This window comes from Leuresthes tenuis, unplaced genomic scaffold (genome assembly GCF_036924035.1).
Source record: "Leuresthes tenuis unplaced genomic scaffold, fLeuTen1.0.hap1 SCAF_9, whole genome shotgun sequence".
NCBI classification, from domain to species: domain Eukaryota; kingdom Metazoa; phylum Chordata; class Actinopteri; order Atheriniformes; family Atherinopsidae; genus Leuresthes; species Leuresthes tenuis.
In genome coordinates, this window is record NW_027325363.1 from 28,852,882 (window position 1) to 28,872,821 (window position 19,940).

The 19,940-nt window shown below is 41.6% G+C and overlaps 1 pseudogene; it reads left to right on the forward strand.

Moving 5' to 3' along the window:
• Positions 1-9,378: 9,378 nt before the first annotated feature.
• Positions 9,379-9,555, forward strand: LOC140314831 (U2 spliceosomal RNA; annotated as a pseudogene).
• The last annotated feature ends 10,385 nt before the right edge of the window (positions 9,556-19,940 follow it).

Genomic DNA, 19,940 nt, shown 5'->3' on the forward strand with positions numbered 1-19,940 from the left:
GTGTAATGCCTTTCCTACATTATGTGTGGCACAAACCATACATGACTGACAGTATTTTTGCGCATATGAACTGAACCCTTTTGTGAACCACTGAGCAGTGAGTGCATTCAGCATCCCTCCTTTTGACACATGGTTCAACCCATGTGTCAATTTTGAAAAATGAGGAAAAAAATGTTTAGGTAGACAGGGTTTACCCTCAGGTCCCATCCAAACACCATCCGTATGAGTTGCACCCACAGAGGACCAAATGCGTCCAGAGGACCAAATTTCATCTGCAGAGGCAAAAGTTTGCAAAGCATGGACATCTGTGAGGGAGTCTTCTGCCTGCAAAGAGGGAAGCAAAAACAGGAAAAAAATTAGCTGCTTGCTTAGCTGCAGCATCAGCTCTGGCATTACCACAAGCAACAGGATCGTCTGAGTTAGTGTGAGCCGCACACTTACAGACCGAGATTGCTGTAGGCAAATGGATCGCATCAAGAAGATCAGAAACCTGCTTGGAGTTCAGAATAGTTTTACCATCTGATTTAAGGAAATGCCTGTGTTTCCACAGCGCACCAAAGTCATGAACAACACCAAAAGCATATCTGGAATCTGTGTAAATAGTGACAGACTTACCAGCTGCCAACTTACAAGCTTCAGTAAGTGCAATAAGTTCAGTAGTTTGAGCGGAGAAATGTTTAGGAAGAGAACCAGACAACAAAGTGTCATGTGAAGAACATACTGCAAACCAAACACAGTTAGTACCTGTGGCTGGATCACGCAAAGCTGATCCATCTACAAAAAGAATCATGTCAGAGTTTGGAAGAGGAGTCTCTAAAAGATCAGGTCGGGGTGTACAAACTTGTTCCAAAACAGCTTCACAGTCATGAGGCTCCCCATCCTCAGGAGTCGGAAGCAAAGTAGCAGGATTCAGAACAGTACAACGTTTAACAGTGACATTTGGCATATCACGGAGCACATAGGTGTATCTGAGCCAACAAGCAGTTGAAAGATGTGAAGTTTTCTGCTCGAGAAGAATAATGGCAACAGTATGAGGAACCAAAACAGTCAAATTAGCGTAGCCCACAATATCTTGGGAGGCCAGGACAGCTTTCTCTGCAGCTGCAACAGCACGAAGACAACCAGGCAGGCCTGCAGCCACAGAGTCCAGTTTTGCTGAGAAATGAGCCACTGGCCTTTGCCTGCCCCATGTTCCTGCATAAGAACAGATGTCATACAACCATGCTTCTCATCAACTGCCTGTATGAAAGGTTTATGAGGATCTGGAATGCCAAGTGTTGGTGCTGTTTGAAGAGCCAGCTTAAGCTCACTAAAGGCTGATTCAGCCTCAGGAGTCCATGGAACACGATCAGCTGACTGGAGCTGCATGTCAGAACTGCAGCTGCCTTTACCATGGATAAGAGCACCTAAGAGAGCTTCGAGAAAAGAGTAGTTAGGAATAAAGTTCCTGCAGTAAGATGTTATACCTAAGAATGACATAAGCTGTTTTTTAGTAACCGGTTTAGGAATGATCTGAACTGCAGCAACACGTTTAGGAGAAAGTGAGCGCCCATCCTTAGAAATCACATGACCCAAAAAGGTGACTTCGTCCTGTACAAACTGTAATTTAGAAAGGCTGGCTTTATGGCCATAAGAAGGAAGATGTTTCAACAGATTCACTGTCTTTTTCACACTGTTGTTTAGATGGACCACATAAAAGGATGTCATCCACATACTGCAAAAGAGCAGAGCCTGTGGTTGATTGAAGTTAATCCAGACTAGCTTTGAGGGCAGCATTGTAAATAGTGGGACTTTCACAGTACCCCTGGCATAACCGGGTAAAAGTCCAAGATCTCCCTTCAAACTAAAAAGCAAACCAAAATGGGCTATCAGGGTGCACTGGCGACAAGTCAACCACTGAGAAAAACTGTGCATCTGATGTAATTTGAGACAAAATAGTGTGTGGGTTGGGCACAGTAGGAGCATGTGGCTGAACTGCAGCATTCACCGCTTGGAGGTCCTGTACAAAACGCCATTCATCTGGCTGGCCAGCATCTTTAATCTTTTTAACAGGAAACAATGGAGTAAGCACAGGTGAATTTTCAAAAGGAACAATAACGCCTGTTTTCTGAAAAGATTGAAAAACAGGTTTAATCCCTTTAATTGCTTCAGGCTTAAAAGGGTACTGTTTTTTACATGGACAAAAGTCTGATTTAGGGGTGACAATTACTGGTTCACAGCCTTTTATCAACCCCACATCATATTTGCTCTTAGCCCAAAGATCATTGGGCACTTCAGCCAACATGGGTATCGAAGACAAATCTGTTTCAGATAAAAAACATGCTTCAAAATGTGATTCTGTGGTAGGAATTAAGTCCACAGTTCTTTGACAATGCATTGTACTCAAAAATGTTTTTTTGTATGCTGACAATCGTTCAGAAAACATCAAATTTGGATCAGCAGGTGAAACAGTCCACTCCATTTATTTCTGACATGTAGCAACAAACTCTCCCACACCTTGTCACTGCCAGTGTGTACGTTTGGCCAAGGAAATGTGAGGGCGAGTACCACAAACATTAAAAAAATCGAAGTGCTCTGGAGTGAGCGACACAGCCAATAAAGTAGGCGCACATATTTTTTCACTTCTTCTCATAGTCATTGTCAGGCCCCAAAGAAATGTGTGATGTGCAGTGCAAATCAGTAGGTTGCATGAAATCAGAAAGGGGTGAAACTAACACTTCTGCTTCTTCCACTAGTTGTTGTGAAAAAGGAGAGCTGGGAAGTTTCCACTCATAAGCATATGTAAGTGCCGATGAATCAAACTGCACTGCTGTGAAAACTTTGTCAGGCTGTAACATAACCTTAACACCCTCTGGTGTAGAAGTTAAAATAATGCCTAATTTACACATGAGATCACAGCCCATCAGGTTAATGGGACACAACTCTGATAACAAAAATTAGTGTTTGAAGGAGAGCTCATCGGGAGTGACAACACGCAATGGGCATTGTCATTTTCTCCTTCACAACCTGGCCTGAGGCAGACATAGAGTAAACGTGGTTTCCACTTAACTTTGGAGGACAATAAAACTCCCCTGACGTCACTACTGATGAACATAAGTTCCCATATTCTGAGAGAAATATCTTTGCTCTAGGACGGAAATCACAGTCGGCAAGCGTTTCTTCACTACACAGAGCAGGAAAAATGTGTGAGTGTGTTTGTGCTATCACCCATTAGTGGAGGCTCCGCTGCTGCGTGACGTCCAGAACCTGCCTCCCACCCTCAGTCAGCCTTTTGCCCAATTTCATCACTTTTCAGCTGTGGACAGTCCTTCTTCCAGTGTCCAGTCTGGCCACAGTAAAAACAAATATTCGGATCATAGCTCTGATCCCACACGTCCACGTCTTCGACTTCGGCCTCGTCCTCTGTTTACACCAACTGCGTAATACATGGTCATGGCTGCCAAATGCAGCTCCTTTTCACACTTGTCCCTTTTGGTTGTCTTACGCGTCTCAATTTGGTTATGAGCATGGCGAGCATATCGGCGAACGTCAGCCAAACGAGGACCCTCACACCATCCCACGTAAATGTTCTTTACTTCAGTGGCGACATCTGGCATGAGGCCTTTAATTATTGCATTGCATGCAATACTCTCCCATGGTCCTGATTCATTACCCAAATCCCTTGGTCTCTGATGACCGCTGTGCTTGCTGACTTCCTCAAGGATGCGGTGTACAAAATCATCAGTCCCTTCACCAGGTTTCTGTTTGCAGGTGTAAATGTGGGACATATTGATTTTGGTTGGAAATTGAGTGGTGATGGCTTGACACAGTCTTTGGTTGGCTGCTTCATATTGAGCGTTATCATTATGTCCTCGTTCACTGTTGGTAGGTCGCAAATCCAGTTGTAGCATACTGGCCTCTATTTTGCAGAGGTCGGACGGTTTGAACTTTTTTGCCAATATGCGACGCAATTCAACCCCAGTCGGGCAGAATTGTGCGCAGAAATCTCGCAACTCGTCAGCAAAATGGGGTCCAGAAATCTCTGGATCTGGTAAGCATTGTTATGCTTCCATGATGTCAGTCTCAGTCCAGGGTCGATAAACCAGTAATGGTCCAGTGGGAACTGCAACTTTAACCATAGGCATGGTTTGAATCTGGTTTTTTTTTTCTCACGTTTAGATCTCTGAAGTCCAGATTGTGGGTAAAGGATTTTTGTCACTTGCGTTAAAAGTTCTTGGGCAGGTACGCTGGAGAACCAAACGTCTTCCTTTTCCTCATCATCAGACCTATGTAGCTGATGTTGTGAGAATGATGGAATTTCTTCCCGAGGGAGGATGGAAGAAGTCCCTTCTTCCCGAGAGCCAGAGGCTTGTGGCAGGGCTGGCTGTTGTTGTTGCAGGCGTTGTGGAGGGCAGGAGTCCAGGTCTGGATCCGGCACAGCTAATACTAAATTATTATCATCATTCCGTCATGGCATTTGTTTAACATTTTCCTTTCTTTCTCTTAATACACTTTATTTTTTCCAAAATTCTATACCTTTCTTACTTCTTATTTAAACTTAATTTTCTTTTTTTTTGCTTCATCTCTTTCTCATATTTGCAAAACTTTTCTTCTAATTTTCTTATTTCTAACATACTAAAAGAACCTTCTGGTGGAAAACCTCTGGACCATATGTCTTTTTCATTTCATCATGCTTAGGTCCCCCGGTAGGGTCAAAAGTCTGAGACCTACTGTTTCCCATTCTCAGACTTGGAATGGGGAAATATATTCCTTCACTCAAAGGACGTCTCCAATGAGGACCTTAATCTGTACTCACACTTCTTCGGAGTACTTCACACTTCTTCGGACTGCTTCAAAAGTTTCACTTACCCATGAAATCTCTGTCTCACTAATGACACAACCGGGAAACCCTCTTTTATTCAAATAAAAACTAAAAAGCAGTCCTATCGTCTCAGACTATCATGTCTGTTTTATGAATTTAAGGGGCTAAAAAGTTTTGTTCTCGTTTTTCTATGATTAACCGAATGTATGTGAGAGTCCAAACAGACAGAAGGGTTACGGCCGAGCGCTGGACCTTCCTACCCGGCTGGGGTATATGTTCTTGTATGTTGTCTGACTGTTTGATTTGAATGTGTTGTGTAAGTGTCCTGTTGAATGTTACATGTTTGGGCTTTGACACGCTTCACTGTGGTTGTTAACTGTGTGGTGTGTCCTGAAATGTTATATGTTTGGGCTGTGTGACATGCTTAATGCTTTTCAGTAGCAACCCACTTATTCATATATAGCAACTGACAACATAAGAAGACATACTTTGATAGTAGTTGTAGAAGTATCCTTATTGATAATAGATAAACTAATTCATAGTGATAGAACAGTAGATGAACAGGTGCCTGCACATGTCTCATGAAAATAAAATGGGTGTATGATTGCTGACGGCAGAGCAATACTGCCAAACTTATGAGTTCTTGTGGCAAACTTGATTCAGTGTCTTGACGTGTATACGCTGTTTCGCTGACTTGTCACAAGAAACAAAGTGTGTTTGATAAGATCCGACCATTTTCTTACGGGAGGATCAGTATGTACGGATTCTGATGTGACTGATAAACCCATTCGTATCTTAAGCATAATCTAATACGTGAGACAACGCCCTGGCACACAATCAAAAAAAAAAAGAGAGAGAGCGGTTTTGTGTCCCCACAGTCCATAATGTAGAAAAGAGAGAAAAAAGCCTTTCTGATTTGGTGTGTGTGCTCACAGTGCAGAGTGTAGAGAAAAGAGAGAAAAGAAAGCCGTTTTGGTGTCACAGGTGTTGTGACTTACACACACACCTTTCTGAATTGAGAAAGGAAATTATTTTAGAGAAAGCACTAGAGTTTAGATCCCACATTTGTTGATAGGCATTCATTTAATTTTTCTTTTAATCAGTTTTAAAGTGAATACTAACTGAGAAATGAAAAAGGTGAAGAGTTTAGAAGCTTGGTTCAAGAGCAAAACTTGGTTTGTGATCAGCTGAGTCTCTAAACAGAACAGCAAAGGGCTTCATCGAACATTTAAAAAAGATTCAGATTGTTAGAATATCCAGAATTTATAGGAATGGTGGTGATTACTCTTATTTTCTAGAATGGAAATAACTGCACCATGTCTGTTTTATGAATTTAAGGGGCTAAAAAGTTTTGTTCTCGTTTTTCTATGATTAACCGAATGTATGTGAGAGTCCAAACAGACAGAAGGGTTACGGCCGAGCGCTGGACCTTCCAAAAAAGATGAGACAGGCTGGACCTGTGCCATACTAGTTAAGACCTGCCTGTGGATAACAGGTTCATTAAACTCTCACATACACAAACTCACACACGTTCGCACACATACACCCATTCACACACACATTCTTGAACTTGCTGCAAGATTAAACATTTGCATTAACTGACTCCAGCAACTCTGAGTCTCATTGAGAGACTTTTCTCAACAATTGGGTCCTCAAACCAGATCTCAACGTTTTTTCCGCTTTCCAGGGTCGGAGCTGAAACCGTGCACGGGGGAGTCCAGTACTCCTAATGAAAGACCCCCTGCTGAATTGCGGTAATTAGGGGCAAGTGTCCACTGAAAGGGGGAAACAGGGACAAGATCGTACTTTTGAATCAATGGCCAGAAGCCATTGGCAGTGCAGGCATCAACAATAATGGTGTTATTTCACCCATTAACACTTAAGGTACCTCATGCAGTGGCTGTGATATGGTTACTTAACAAAATATCTTTACCAGACATCTCTCCTACATAACAGTTCTTCTTTCACAGCCACACCTTGTTGTCGAGAGATGTGCTACACTTAATCCATCCACACTGCTACCTACCCCACAGATGGAAAGCCTCATGATTGCATGTCAGAAATAACCATCAGTGTTTTACCCAGGCCAGACTTAACTGATATACGTTATGAAAATGCAGAAATAACTATATTTATTCAACAGGTCAAGCAAAAAACCCTGATGGCACAAATGCTACAGGATTTGCAGTAGTAACAGAAACTGAAGTTTTCTTAAAACAACCACTACCAAAAAATTACTCTGTTCAAGCAGTCAAATTGGTAGCTTTAACTGAAGCTTGTAAATTAAATAACAAAAAGGTTGTTAACGTTTACACTGACAGTCAGTATGCCTTCTCAACTGTACATGTGTTAACACAGCATTGGAAAAACAGGTATGTTGACATCCACAGCTAAATGTATAAACTACAAATATTTTAGCATTTTTAGATGTTATTCAATTGCCATCTACAATAGACTCGTATGAATGACCGGAAGGAAAACCATACTGCCCAAGAATTTGTTTAAATATGCTGCAGTATTGAGCCACGGACCATGTCATGTCTCAACAGGAGGGATGGAAGCAATAATGAACCAGGTTTTTACAGCATATGGTTTTACTAATTATTAAAAACATTTTTTTAGAATAAATAAATGAATAAAGTTTTGTCTAGCAGGTCAAATATGTGCAAAATACATTCCACAGGGCAATCTAAGACCAAAACGAAGATAATTCCCTAAGCCAGTGTATCTTTTTCAACATATTTGTTTGGATTTCATTATTTCATTATTTTGTAGATTTCATTGAACTAAATTAATGTTAAGGGAAACGATTCTGCTCAGTGACAACAGAGGTTTTTACCAAATGGTCTGAAATATTTCCATGTGCACAAGCAGATGCACTCTCAGTAGCAAAATCACGCGTAAAATAACTCATTTCTAGATTTGAAATTCCTGAAAAGATCTTCAGTGATAATTTGACACACTTTGTAAACAATGTCATCTCACTGATGGCAAAGAACTTAAAATAGACCTTAGAAACCACTGTGATATAGAAGGTTTCGCTAACACATTGGAATTGTTTTACTATTTACATATGCATGTGCAGTGAAGAATTGCTTGCTGCTGATAAATGCAAAGAAGAACAGCTTACACATAAATGCTCACATATAGGCTGCTGAATGCAATGAAGACCTGCTTATCCAGTAAAGTTCAATGTCAATGTGTAATATTCAATTAGGATTTGCAAAACAGTGAAGTTAAACAATGAATGGGTCCATAGTCGGTATGAGAAGACTACAGGAATATTTACCTGGGTGTACGTTCAAACAGAGATGAGAAAATTGCGATAAATTATTGTTTGTTTGTTTGTTAGTATGTATATGAATGTTATGTGTATAAACTGTGTTGAGTTGTAGTTACTCAGTAGTGTCTCAGTGAAACAACCGACGGGGGAAGCCTTGCGGTGACAACAAAAGCAGTGTTTTACTGATCAGTCAAGTTGCTCCAGTGTACTCCATACAAACTGGTTGGCTACTGAAGGGATAGAAAATGGGGAATACTTGTTTTAAAGCAAACAAGGAATTAGATGGGAAAAATACATGTTTTAACGGGACCCAGACAATATTAAATACTCAGACAGATGGGAGAAGAAGTGTAGTTTTGTAGGAAATCACAAAATTATTACATAAAATGAGTGAAATCAATTGAAGAATGCCTTTCTGAAGAGCTGTTTACCACAGATGAGCAGCTTTGCGACCAAGCACATTGTAGATCGCTTTACTGCCAAAATGATCTAGTTTAATGGATTGGTTTAGACATTTATAACAGCATTTTAAGAACAAAGAGAGAAACAAAAAGGGACAACGCTTCATGGTGGAAGGTGATGTATAAATAACTGTGTATATGATGAAGGAGAGACCATTTGAGCAGCACAGCCATTTCGCAGCACAGGGACAGCAGTCCAAGTTAAAGGATCTCCCATGTGGTATCACCTGTCACACTGTGTCAAGGCATCAAAAGAAGAAAAAATCACCAAACTCAAGGACAAAGAGACGAAGACTCCGGTGAACGAAGAGAGAGGACTTACAAACCAGAAATACAAAAGGATGCTCGATATCAAGATCCAGAAGAAGAGGCTAACAATGCCACGAACACTTACGATGCTGGGAATGATGCCAGCAATGAACAGAGAAGAAGATTCAGTGTCATCAATCTGCAACACGTGCCTCTAATGAGGGGGTGAATATAGAATCCTCAACGATTACAACGTCTCTGGGAACTGTGACAACAACAAGGTTTAAACCATTTTGATATATATTGTAACCTATTGGCTAAGGAATAGTGCTGAAAATGAGGTAAATCTAATCCACCACTGTCCTTGGTCTTCTGTAGGGTTTTTAAACTAATACGTGGTGGTTTGTTTTTCCACAGAAATTTGGAGATGCATGAATCTAGTGACTTAAACCAAGTAGCAGATGGTTTTATGGGGATCATTGAGAACAAATAGTTAACTTTTGGTAGTATCATCATTTTAATGGTTGTAACTCTCCCCATAAGTGATATAGGTAAGGACTTCCAACGAGAGAGATCGTCCTCTACTCTCTTTACTAATTGCACATAATCCATCTGTACTTATCAGTTTAATATGTGATATGTCTATGCAAGGACTACATATTAAATGGATTTTTATCAATAGGAGTTGAAAAAGGAGCTTGCTCCGTTCACTCCAAGCATCGACCCGGTACTGCAGTGCCGCTGGGAACGGTGCGCTCTCCTCTGCTCTTGTGAAAAAGCTAACAGCGGTGCAGGATGGAAGTTTCTTTTAGTCTGCTGAGAAAAGAGAGTGAATGCGAAGTAGACTTTAACACGGCTCTGGGAGCGAGCCGAGTGCGGGCTAACCAGGAGAAATGCTTGAAAGAAACGCGACACCGAATGAGCGGTCAGAACAAAGCCTCAATACGGTGTTCCTGTGGTGTTTTTATAAAATGCGGTGAAAATAAAGGTGTGAATGCCCCATAGAAAACTAAAAGGTGGAGCGGAAGTGTTCGGCTGCAAGAAGGTGTGAATGTCCGACTATATTTGGTGAAAAGCAGGTGAAGCAAGGTCTGAATGCCCAACCTTACATAATCAAAAGCGAGATCAGAGGTTTTTGGCTGCAAGAAGGCCATAGTTTGCCAAAAGCGGGTAAGGTGCGAATGACCGACTAAATATCAACAAAAGTGGGGGCGGAGGTCTTCGGATGCAAGTGGGTGTGAATATCCCACCATACAAGTATGGTGGAGAGGAAGCTGTGAATGGCCGACCATAGTTTGCAAAAAGCGGGTGAGAAAAGGTGCGAATGTCCAACCATACATGATCGAAACAGGGTGTTTGGCTGCGACAAGGTGTGAATGTCCACCCATAATTAATGAAAAGCGGGCAACAAGTAGGTTCGAATGCCATACCATACATCATCAAAAGCAGGAGTGGATGTGTTTGGCTACAAGAATGTTTGAATGTCCGAGCATAGTTTGTAAAAAGCGGGTAAGAAAAGGTTCGAATGCCCGAACATACACCATCAAAAGAGGGAGCGGAGGTGTTCCGCTGTAAGACGGTGTGAATGTCCGACCATAGTTGGTAAAAAGTGGGTATGAAAAGGTGCGAATGCCCAAATTCGGCTGCAAAAAACTGTGTTCGGCTGCAAAAAGGTGTGAATGTTCGACTAAAGTTTGTAAAAAGCGGGTAAGACAAGGTGCGAATGCCTGACAATGTATGATCAAAAGCGGGAGCGGAGGTGTTCAGCTGCAAGAAGGTCTAAATGTCCATAATTAATTGCTAGAAAACATGAAAGAAAATTTTCGAAAATCAATCCGCACATGATCATAAGTGGGAGAGGAGGTGTTCAGCTGCAAGAAGGTGTGAATATCCTACCATAATTGCTGAAAAATGTGTTAGAAACGGTAAGAATCCCGGACCATACCTCATCAAAAGCTAGAGAGGTGGTGTTCGGCTACAAGTAGGTGTGAATGTCTGACTAAAGTTCAAATATATTAACAAAAGCGGGAGGAGAGGTCTTCGGATGAGTGGTTGAGAATTTCCAACCATAATCTATAAAATGCGGTGAAAAAAAAGGTGTGATAGAAACCTAAAAGGTGGAGCAGAAGTGTTCGGCTGCAAGAAGGTGTGAATGTCCATCTATAGTTGGTGAAAAGCAGGAAAAGCAAGGTCTGAATGCCCAATCTTACATCATCAAAAGCGAGATCAGAGGTGTTTGGCGGCAAGAAAACGGGTAAGGTGTGAATGACCGACTAAATATCAACAAAAGTGGGGGCGGAGATCTTCGGATGCAAGTGGGTGTGAATATCCCACCATACAAGTATGGTGGAGAGGAAGCTGTGAATGGCCGACCATAGTTTGCAAAAAGCGGGTGAGAAAAGGTGCGAATGTCCAACCATACATGATCAAAACAGGGAGCGGAGGTGTTTGGCTGTGACAAGGTGTGAATGTCCACCCATAATTAATGAAAAGCGGGCAACAAGTAGGTTCGAATGCCCAACCATACATCAACAAAAGCAGGAGTGGATGTGTTTGGCTACAAGAAGGTTTGAATGTCCGAGCATAGTTTGTAAAAAGCGGGTAAGAAAAGGTGCGAATGCCCGACAAAGTATGATCAAAAGAGGGAGTGGAGGTTTTCGGCTACAAGGTTTGAATGTACGACCATAGTTTGTAAAAAGCGGGTAAGAAAAGGTGCGAATGCCCGAACATACACCATCAAAAGAGGGAGCGGAGGTGTTACACTTGAAAGACGGTGTGAATGTCCGACCATAGTTGGTAAAAAGTGGGTAAGAAAAGGTTCGAATGCCCGAATATATACCATCAAAAGCGGAAGCGGAGATGTTCGGCTGCAAGAAGGTGTGAACGTCCGACCAAAGTTTGTAAAAAGCAGTTAAGAAAAGGTTCGAATATCCAACCAAACATAATCAAAAGTGGGAGCAGAGCTGTTCGACTGCAAGTAGGTGTGAATATCCACCCATAATTCCTGAAAAATGGGTAAGAAAAGGTGCGAATGCCCAACCATACATCATCAAAAGAAGAAGTGGATGTGTTCTGCTACAAGAAGGTTTGAATGTCCGACCATAGTTTGTAAAAAGCGGGTAAGAAAAAGTTCGAATGCCCGAACATACACCATCAAAAGAGGGAGCGGAGGTGTTCCGCTGTAAGATGCTGCGAATGTCCGACCATAGTTGGTAAAAAGCGGGTAAGAAAAGGTTAAAAAACCGGACTGTACACAATCCATAGCGGGAGCGGAGTTGTTCGGCTACAAGAAGGTGTGAAAGTCCGACCATGGTTTGTAAAAAGCGGGTAAGACAAGGTGCGAATGCCCGACAATGTATGATCAAAAGAGGGAGCGGAGTGTTTCGGCTGCAAGGTCTGAATTTCCAACCATAATTTGTAAATACCGTTGAAGAAAAGGCTCGAAAGCCCGACTATACACCATCAAAAGCGGGAGCGGAGGTGTTCAGCTGCAAGAAGGTCTGAATGTCCACCAATAATTACTGAAAAATGGGTAAGAAAAGGTGTGAATGCCCAACTATACATCATCACAAGCAAAAGTGGATGTGTTCGGCCACAAGAAGGTTTGAATGTCCGACCATAGTTTGTAAAAGGCGGGTAAGAAAAGGTTCGAATGCCCGAACATACACAATCAAAAGAGGGAGCGGAGGTGTTTCACTGCAAGAAGGTGTGAATGTCCGAGCATAGTTTGTAAAAAGTGGGTAAGAAAAGGTTCGAATGCCAGAACATACACCATCAAAAGAGGGAGCGGAGGTGTTCCGCTGTAAGAAGGTGTGAATGTCCGACCATAGTTTGTAAAAAGCGGGTAAGAAAAGGCTAAAATACCCAACTCTACACAATCAATAGCGGGAGCGGAGTTGTTCGGCTAAAAGAAGGTATGAAAGTCCGACCATGGTTTGTAAAAAGCGGGTAAGAAAAGGTTCGAATGCCAAAATATACACCATCAAAAGCGGAAGCCGAGGTGTTCGGCTGCAAGTAGGTGTGAATGTCAGATCATAATTTGTAAAAAGCTGATGAGAAAGGTGTGAATGACCAACAATAATTGCTGAAAAATGTGTTAGAAAAGGTAAGAATGCCGGACCAGTCATCATCAAAAGCGGGAGAAGAGGTGTTCGGCTGCAAGAAGCTGTGAATGTCCAGCCATAATAACTCAAAAACGGGTAAGAAAAGGTAGTATTGCCAGACCATAAATGATCAAAACAGGGAGTGGAGGTGTTCCGCTGTAAGAAGGTGTGAATGTCCCACCATAATTGGTAAAAAGCGGGTAAGAAAAGGTTAAAATACCCGACTGTACACAATCAATAGCGGGAGCGGAGTTGTTTGGCTACTAAAAGGTGTGAAAGTCCGACCATGGTTTGTAAAAAGCGGGTAAGAAAAGGTGCGAATGCCGGACAATGTATGATCAAAAGAGGGAACGGAGGTTTTCGGCTGCAAGAAGGTCTAAATGTCCAACCATAATTTGTAAAAACCGGGGAAGAAAAGGCTCGGAAGCCCCACTATACACCATCAAAAGCGGGAGCGGAGGTGTTCAGCTGCAAGAAGGTCTGAATGTCCATCAATAATTGCTAGAAAAAATGAAAAAAAATGTTCGAATATCCAACCGCACATGATCATAAGTGGGAGAGGAGGTGTTCAGCTGCAAGAAGGTGTGAATGTCCACCCATAATTCCTCAAAAATGGGTAAAAAAAAAGGTGCGAATGCCCAACCATACATCATCAAAAGCAGGACTGGATGTGTTCGGCTACAAGAAGGTTTGAATGTCCGAGCATAGTTTGTAAAAAGCGGGTAAGAAAAGGTTCGAATGCCCGAACCTACACCATCAAAAGAGGGAGCGGAGGTGTTCCGCCATAAGAAGGTGTGAATGTCCGACCGTAGTTGGTAAAAAGCGGGTAAAAAAAGGTTAAAATACCCGACTGTACACAATCAATAGCGGGAAGGGATGTGTTCGGCTACAAGAAAGTGTGAAAGTCCAACCATGTTTTGTAAAAAGTGGTTAAGAAAAGGTGCGAATGCCCGACAATGTATGATCAAAAGAGGGAGCGGAGGTTTTCGGCTGCAAGAAGGTCTGAATGTCCAACCATAATTTGTAAAAACCGGGGAAGAAAAGGCTCGAAAGCCCGACTATACACCATCAAAAGCGGGAGCAGAGGTGTTCAGCTGCAAGAAGGTCTCAATGTCCATCAATAATTGCTAGAAAACATGAAAGAAAATTTTCGAATATCAAACCGCACATGATCATATGCGGGAGAGGAGGTGTTCAGCTGCAAGATGGTGTGAATGTCCACCCATAATTCCTGAAAAATGGGTAAAAAAAGGTGCGAATGCCCAACCATACAACATCAAAAGCAGGTGTGAATGTCAGATCATAATTTGCAAAAACCTGATGAGAAATGGTGAGAATGCCCGACTATACACCATCAAATGCGGGAGCGGAGGTGTTCCGCTGTGAGTAGGTGTGAATGTCCGACCATACTTGCTGAAAAATATGACAAAGCAGTTTTCACTTGGTTTGAGTGAAGGAATTCATTTTATATCAAAATCCGAAATTGTGTAGAACTCGTGGAAATAAGTTTATTCTCGGATTCCTAAAGGTTTAGTGTTGTTCTTTGGTATACTGCAAAGTAATACTTTCTATTTTGTTGAAACCGATTCAGACATGGATAAATATGAAGGACAAAGCAGTTTTAACTTGGTTTGAGTGAAGGAATTCATTTTATATCAAAATCCAAAATTGTGTAGAACTGGTGAAAAGAAGCTTATTCTCGGATTCCTAAAGGTTTAGTGTTGTTCTTTGGTATACTGCAAAGTAATACTTTCTATTTTGTTGAAACCCATTCAGACATGGATAAATATGAAGGACAAAGCAGTTTTAACTTGGTTTGAGTGAAGGAATTCATTTTATATCAAAATCCAAAATTGTGTAGAACTGGTGAAAAGAAGCTTATTCTCGGATTCCTAAAGGTTTAGTGTTGTTCTTTGGTATACTGCAAAGTAATACTTTCTATTTTGTTGAAACCCATTCAGACATGGATAAATATGAAGGACAAAGCAGTTTTAACTTGGTTTGAGTGAAGGAATTCATTTTATATCAAAATCCAAAATTGTGTAGAACTGGTGAAAAGAAGCTTATTCTCGGATTCCTAAAGGTTTAGTGTTGTTCTTTGGTATACTGCAAAGTAATACTTTCTTTTTTGTTGAAACCTATTCAGACATGGATAAATATGAAGGACAAAAGCAGTTTTAACTTGGTTTGAGTGAACGAATTCATTTTATATCAAAATCCGAAATTGTGTAGAACTCGTCAATCGACGCTTATTCTCGGATTCCTGAAAAGGTTTAGAGTTGTTCTTTCCTATCCTGCAAAGTACAACGTTCTTTTTTGTTTAAAGCTATTTAGACATGAATAAATATGAAGGACAAAGCAGTTTTAACTTGGTTTGAGTGAAGGAATTCATTTTATATCAAAATCCGAAATTGTGTAGAACTCGTGAAAAGAAGATTATTCTCGGATTCCTAAAGGTTTAGTGTTGTTCTTTCCTATCCTGCAAAGTACAACGTTCTTTTTTGTTTAAAGCTATTATGACATGGATAAATATGAAGGACAAAGCAGTTTTAACTTAATCGGTTTCAACAAAATAGAAAGTATTACTTTGCAGTATACCAAAGAACAACACTAAACCTTTAGGAAATCCTTCACTCAAACCAAGTGAAAACTGCTTTGTCATATTTTTCAGCAAGTATGGTCGGACATTCACACCTACTCACAGCCGAACACCTCCGCTCCCGCATTTGATTATGTTTGGTTGGATATTCGAACCTTTTCATACCCACTTTTTACCAACTATGGTCGGACATTCACACCTTCTTATGGCTGAACACCTCCGCTCCCTCTTTTGATGGTGTATGTTCGGGCATTCGAACCTTTTCTTACCCGCTTTTAACAAACTATGCTCGGACATTCAAACCTTGTAGCCGAACACATCCAGTCCTGCTTTTGATGATGTATGGTTGGCCATTCGAACTTTTTCTTTGTGTAGAACTCGTGGAAACCATTCGAACCTTTTCTTACCCGCTTTTTACCAACTATGGTCGGACATTCGCACCATCTTACATGCTACTTGGTTTAAGTCACTAGGTTCATGCATCTCCAAATTTCTGTGGAAAAACAAACCACCACGTATTAGTTTAAAAACCCTACAGAAGACCAAGGACAGGGTGGATTAGATTTACCTAATTTTCAGCACTATTCCTTAGCCAATAGGTTACAGTATATATCAAAATGGTTTAAACCTAGCCCAATAGATGAACCATGGATAAATATAGAACAAGCATTGTGTGATAATCTGGAAATCTCTGACCTGCCACTTATTAGTCAAAACGTAAAAAATCACAAATGTTTCAAAAGCATTAACATCAGCACCTCTCTGACAGCCTGGTGGGAATTTCTTAAAATAACATAGTCTTCACTTGTCCCGTGTAAGCTTACACCCATCTGGAACAATCCTGACATCCTGCAAAACAAAAAAATGCTAAACTTTACTCTGTGGAAGATCAAAGGAATCAAACATCTGGAACATATAATCCAAAATGGACATTTTATTTTATTTTATGAGCTCATATCACAACATGAGATAGGCAGCAATAAATTCCTAGAATATCAACAACTTAAGTCTATAATAAAAAAGAAATATATCCTCCACCAACCAGACTTACAACTCCCGATTAGGGTAGTAGAATTTCTAAGCATCTGCACCCCAAAACTACTATCAAAAATATATAAATTATTGTCTAAGATAGATGACACAATGTCTCTACCGTCCTCAAAATGGGAGGCAGATTTATCCATCAGTTCTAGTCATAGCTTCTGGCCACATATATGTTTGAACACCTTCAGAATGACTCGAAATCCTAATTTACAGCTCATACAATACAAAATTCTTCATAGAACACACTATACAGGACAAAGGATGTTCAGGATGGGTTTAACACACTCAAACATCTGCTCACATTGCACAGATAACACACCTGATGATTATGCACACGCTTTGTGGTTTTGTGCGCCTGTCCAGAAGTTCTGGCTTGAAGTCTGTGCGGACCTATCAACATGACTAAAGTGTACCATTCCTGCATGCCCCACACTGTGCATACTGGGTGACTTAGACAACATCAATGTGGAATTTAGCTTAGCACACATGATCCTCACAGTGTTATGTATAGCAAAGAAAACTATTCTCATGAACTGGAAAGCGAAGAACAATCTGTGTATTAACCAGTTTAGAAATTTTCTTTTAGATTATATTAGCATGGAAACAATGTCTGCTTCCTCAAAACATCAATTGGCTGAATTTAATTCTCTCTGGTCCCTTCTGATTAGCTTGATCACATAGTGGTGGTGGTGGGTTGCTGTCCCGTCGCTCTGGGCGGTTGGGTGTGTGCTGGGGGGGGCTGTGTGGCTTCGGGCGTCTGGTGGTCTCTCGGGTCGTGGGGAAATACGGCAGCCCTGTATTATTGCTTCCTGTGAAATCAAGATACAATGTGCACATGCTGGTTACAAATAAGAAAATACAAACAACAAACAGTTTCTTCCATGGTTCACAGCATGTGTATGATCATCTTCATCGCTGGTCTCAGTAAGGATGTTTCAATCTTCGGTGTCAGAGGTTACTAGCACTTAACACACCGGTGGAGTACAGCTTTTACTGCTGACTCTTATCTTTGTCCTTCCGGGCGTGTTGGTTAGGCTGATGTATGTCAGGGTGGAAGTCATCTACTGGTTCTGGTACCTTCTTACAGTGACTGGCATGAATCCAGGTTGCTCTCTCTGCAACTTTAACAGCTGTGTGAGTGACCAGTAGCACCTGGAACGGGCCTTGCCAACGTTTGTGCTTCCAATGTGAAGTTCCTTCACCACCTGTCATCTGGTTGGAGTGGTGTGTTTTCTGTGGCTGGAAGGGCTGCTTTTACTGCCTGTGAAACTTGAGATAGAACAGTGGAAATGTTTCGACAGTAAGAAAACATAGCATCATCACAAACAGTTGTGGAAGGGAGGGGTCTGGTTACAGGTCCCAATCCCAGGTTAGGAGGTCTGCCAAATAAAATTTCAAATGGGCTGAGATTCACTTGAGCTCTGATTCTCATTCTCATGTAGGTAAGCACAATAGGTAATGCTTTTGTCCATGGCAGACCTGTTTCTTCACAACATTTGGCTAACTTGGACTTTAATGTACCATTTTCTCTTTCCACAGCACCTCCACTCTGTGGATGATAAGCACAATGTGTGCGCAAGCTTATTCCCAGGAATTTACCAACCTCAGTCAATGCAGTGTTTACAAAATGTGTGCCATTATCACTGCTGATCTTCTCTGGAATGCCCCATCTAGGAATGATTTCTGTTTAGCAGTGCTTTAGTCACTGCATTACTGTTTGCATGTTTTGCAGGGAAAACTTCAACCCATTTACTAAACACGTCCACTATTACTAGTGCATATTTCTTTCCTTCAGCTGGTGTGAGTTCAACAAAATCCATCATCAAATGTTCAAAAGGTTTCTCTGGTGGAGGGTGTGCAACTTGCGATGTGTGTAATGCCTTTCCTACATTATGTGTGGCACAAACCATACATGACTGACAGTATTTTTGCGCATATGAACTGAACCCTTTTGTGAACCACTGAGCAGTGAGTGCATTCAGCATCCCTCCTTTTGACACATGGTTCAACCCATGTGTCAATTTTGAAAAATGAGGAAAAAAATGTTTAGGTAGACAGGGTTTACCCTCAGGTCCCATCCAAACACCATCCGTATGAGTTGCACCCACAGAGGACCAAATGCGTCCAGAGGACCAAATTTCATCTGCAGAGGCAAAAGTTTGCAAAGCATGGAGATCTGTGAGGGAGTCTTCTGCCTGCAAAGAGAGGGAAGCGAAAACAGGAAAAAAATTAGCTGCCTGCTTAGCTGCAGCATCAGCTCTGGCATTGCCACAAGCAACAGGATCGTCTGAGTTAGTGTGAGCCGCACACTTACAGACCGAGATTGCTGTAGGCAAAAGGATCGCATCAAGAAGATCAGAAACCTGCTTGGAGTTCAGAATAGTTTTACCATCTGATTTAAGGAAATGCCTGTGTTTCCACAGCGCACCAAAGTCATGAACAACACCAAAAGCATATCTGGAATCTGTGTAAATAGTGACAGACTTACCAGCTGCCAACTTACAAGCTTCAGTAAGTGCAATAAGCTCAGTAGTTTGAGCGGAGAAATGTTTAGGAAGAGAACCAGACAACAAAGTGTCATGTGAAGAACATACTGCAAACCAAACACAGTTAGTACCTGTGGCTGGATCACGCAAAGCTGATCCATCTACAAAAAGAATCATGTCAGAGTTTGGAAGAGGAGTCTCTAAAAGATCAGGTCGGGGTGTACAAACTTGTTCCAAAACAGCTTCACAGTCATGAGGCTCCCCATCCTCAGGAGTCGGAAGCAAAGTAGCAGGATTCAGAACAGTACAACGTTTAACAGTGACATTTGGCATATCACGGAGCACAGAGGTGTATCTGAGCCAACAAGCAGTTGAAAGATGTGAAGTTTTCTGCTCGAGAAGAATAATGGCAACAGTATGAGGAACCAAAACAGTCAAATTAGCGTAGCCCACAATATCTTGGGAGGCCAGGACAGCTTTCTCTGCAGCTGCAACAGCACGAAGACAACCAGGCAGGCCTGCAGCCACAGAGTCCAGTTTTGCTGAGAAATGAGCCACTGGCCTTTGCCTGCCCCATGTTCCTGCATAAGAACAGATGTCATACAACCATGCTTCTCATCAACTGCCTGTATGAAAGGTTTATGAGGATCTGGAATGCCAAGTGTTGGTGCTGTTTGAAGAGCCAGCTTAAGCTCACTAAAGGCTGATTCAGCCTCAGGAGTCCATGGAACACGATCAGCTGACTGGAGCTGCATGTCAGAACTGCAGCTGCCTTTACCATGGATAAGAGCACCTAAGAGAGCTTCGAGAAAAGAGTAGTTAGGAATAAAGTTCCTGCAGTAAGATGTTATACCTAAGAATGACATAAGCTGTTTTTTAGTAACCGGTTTAGGAATGATCTGAACTGCAGCAAC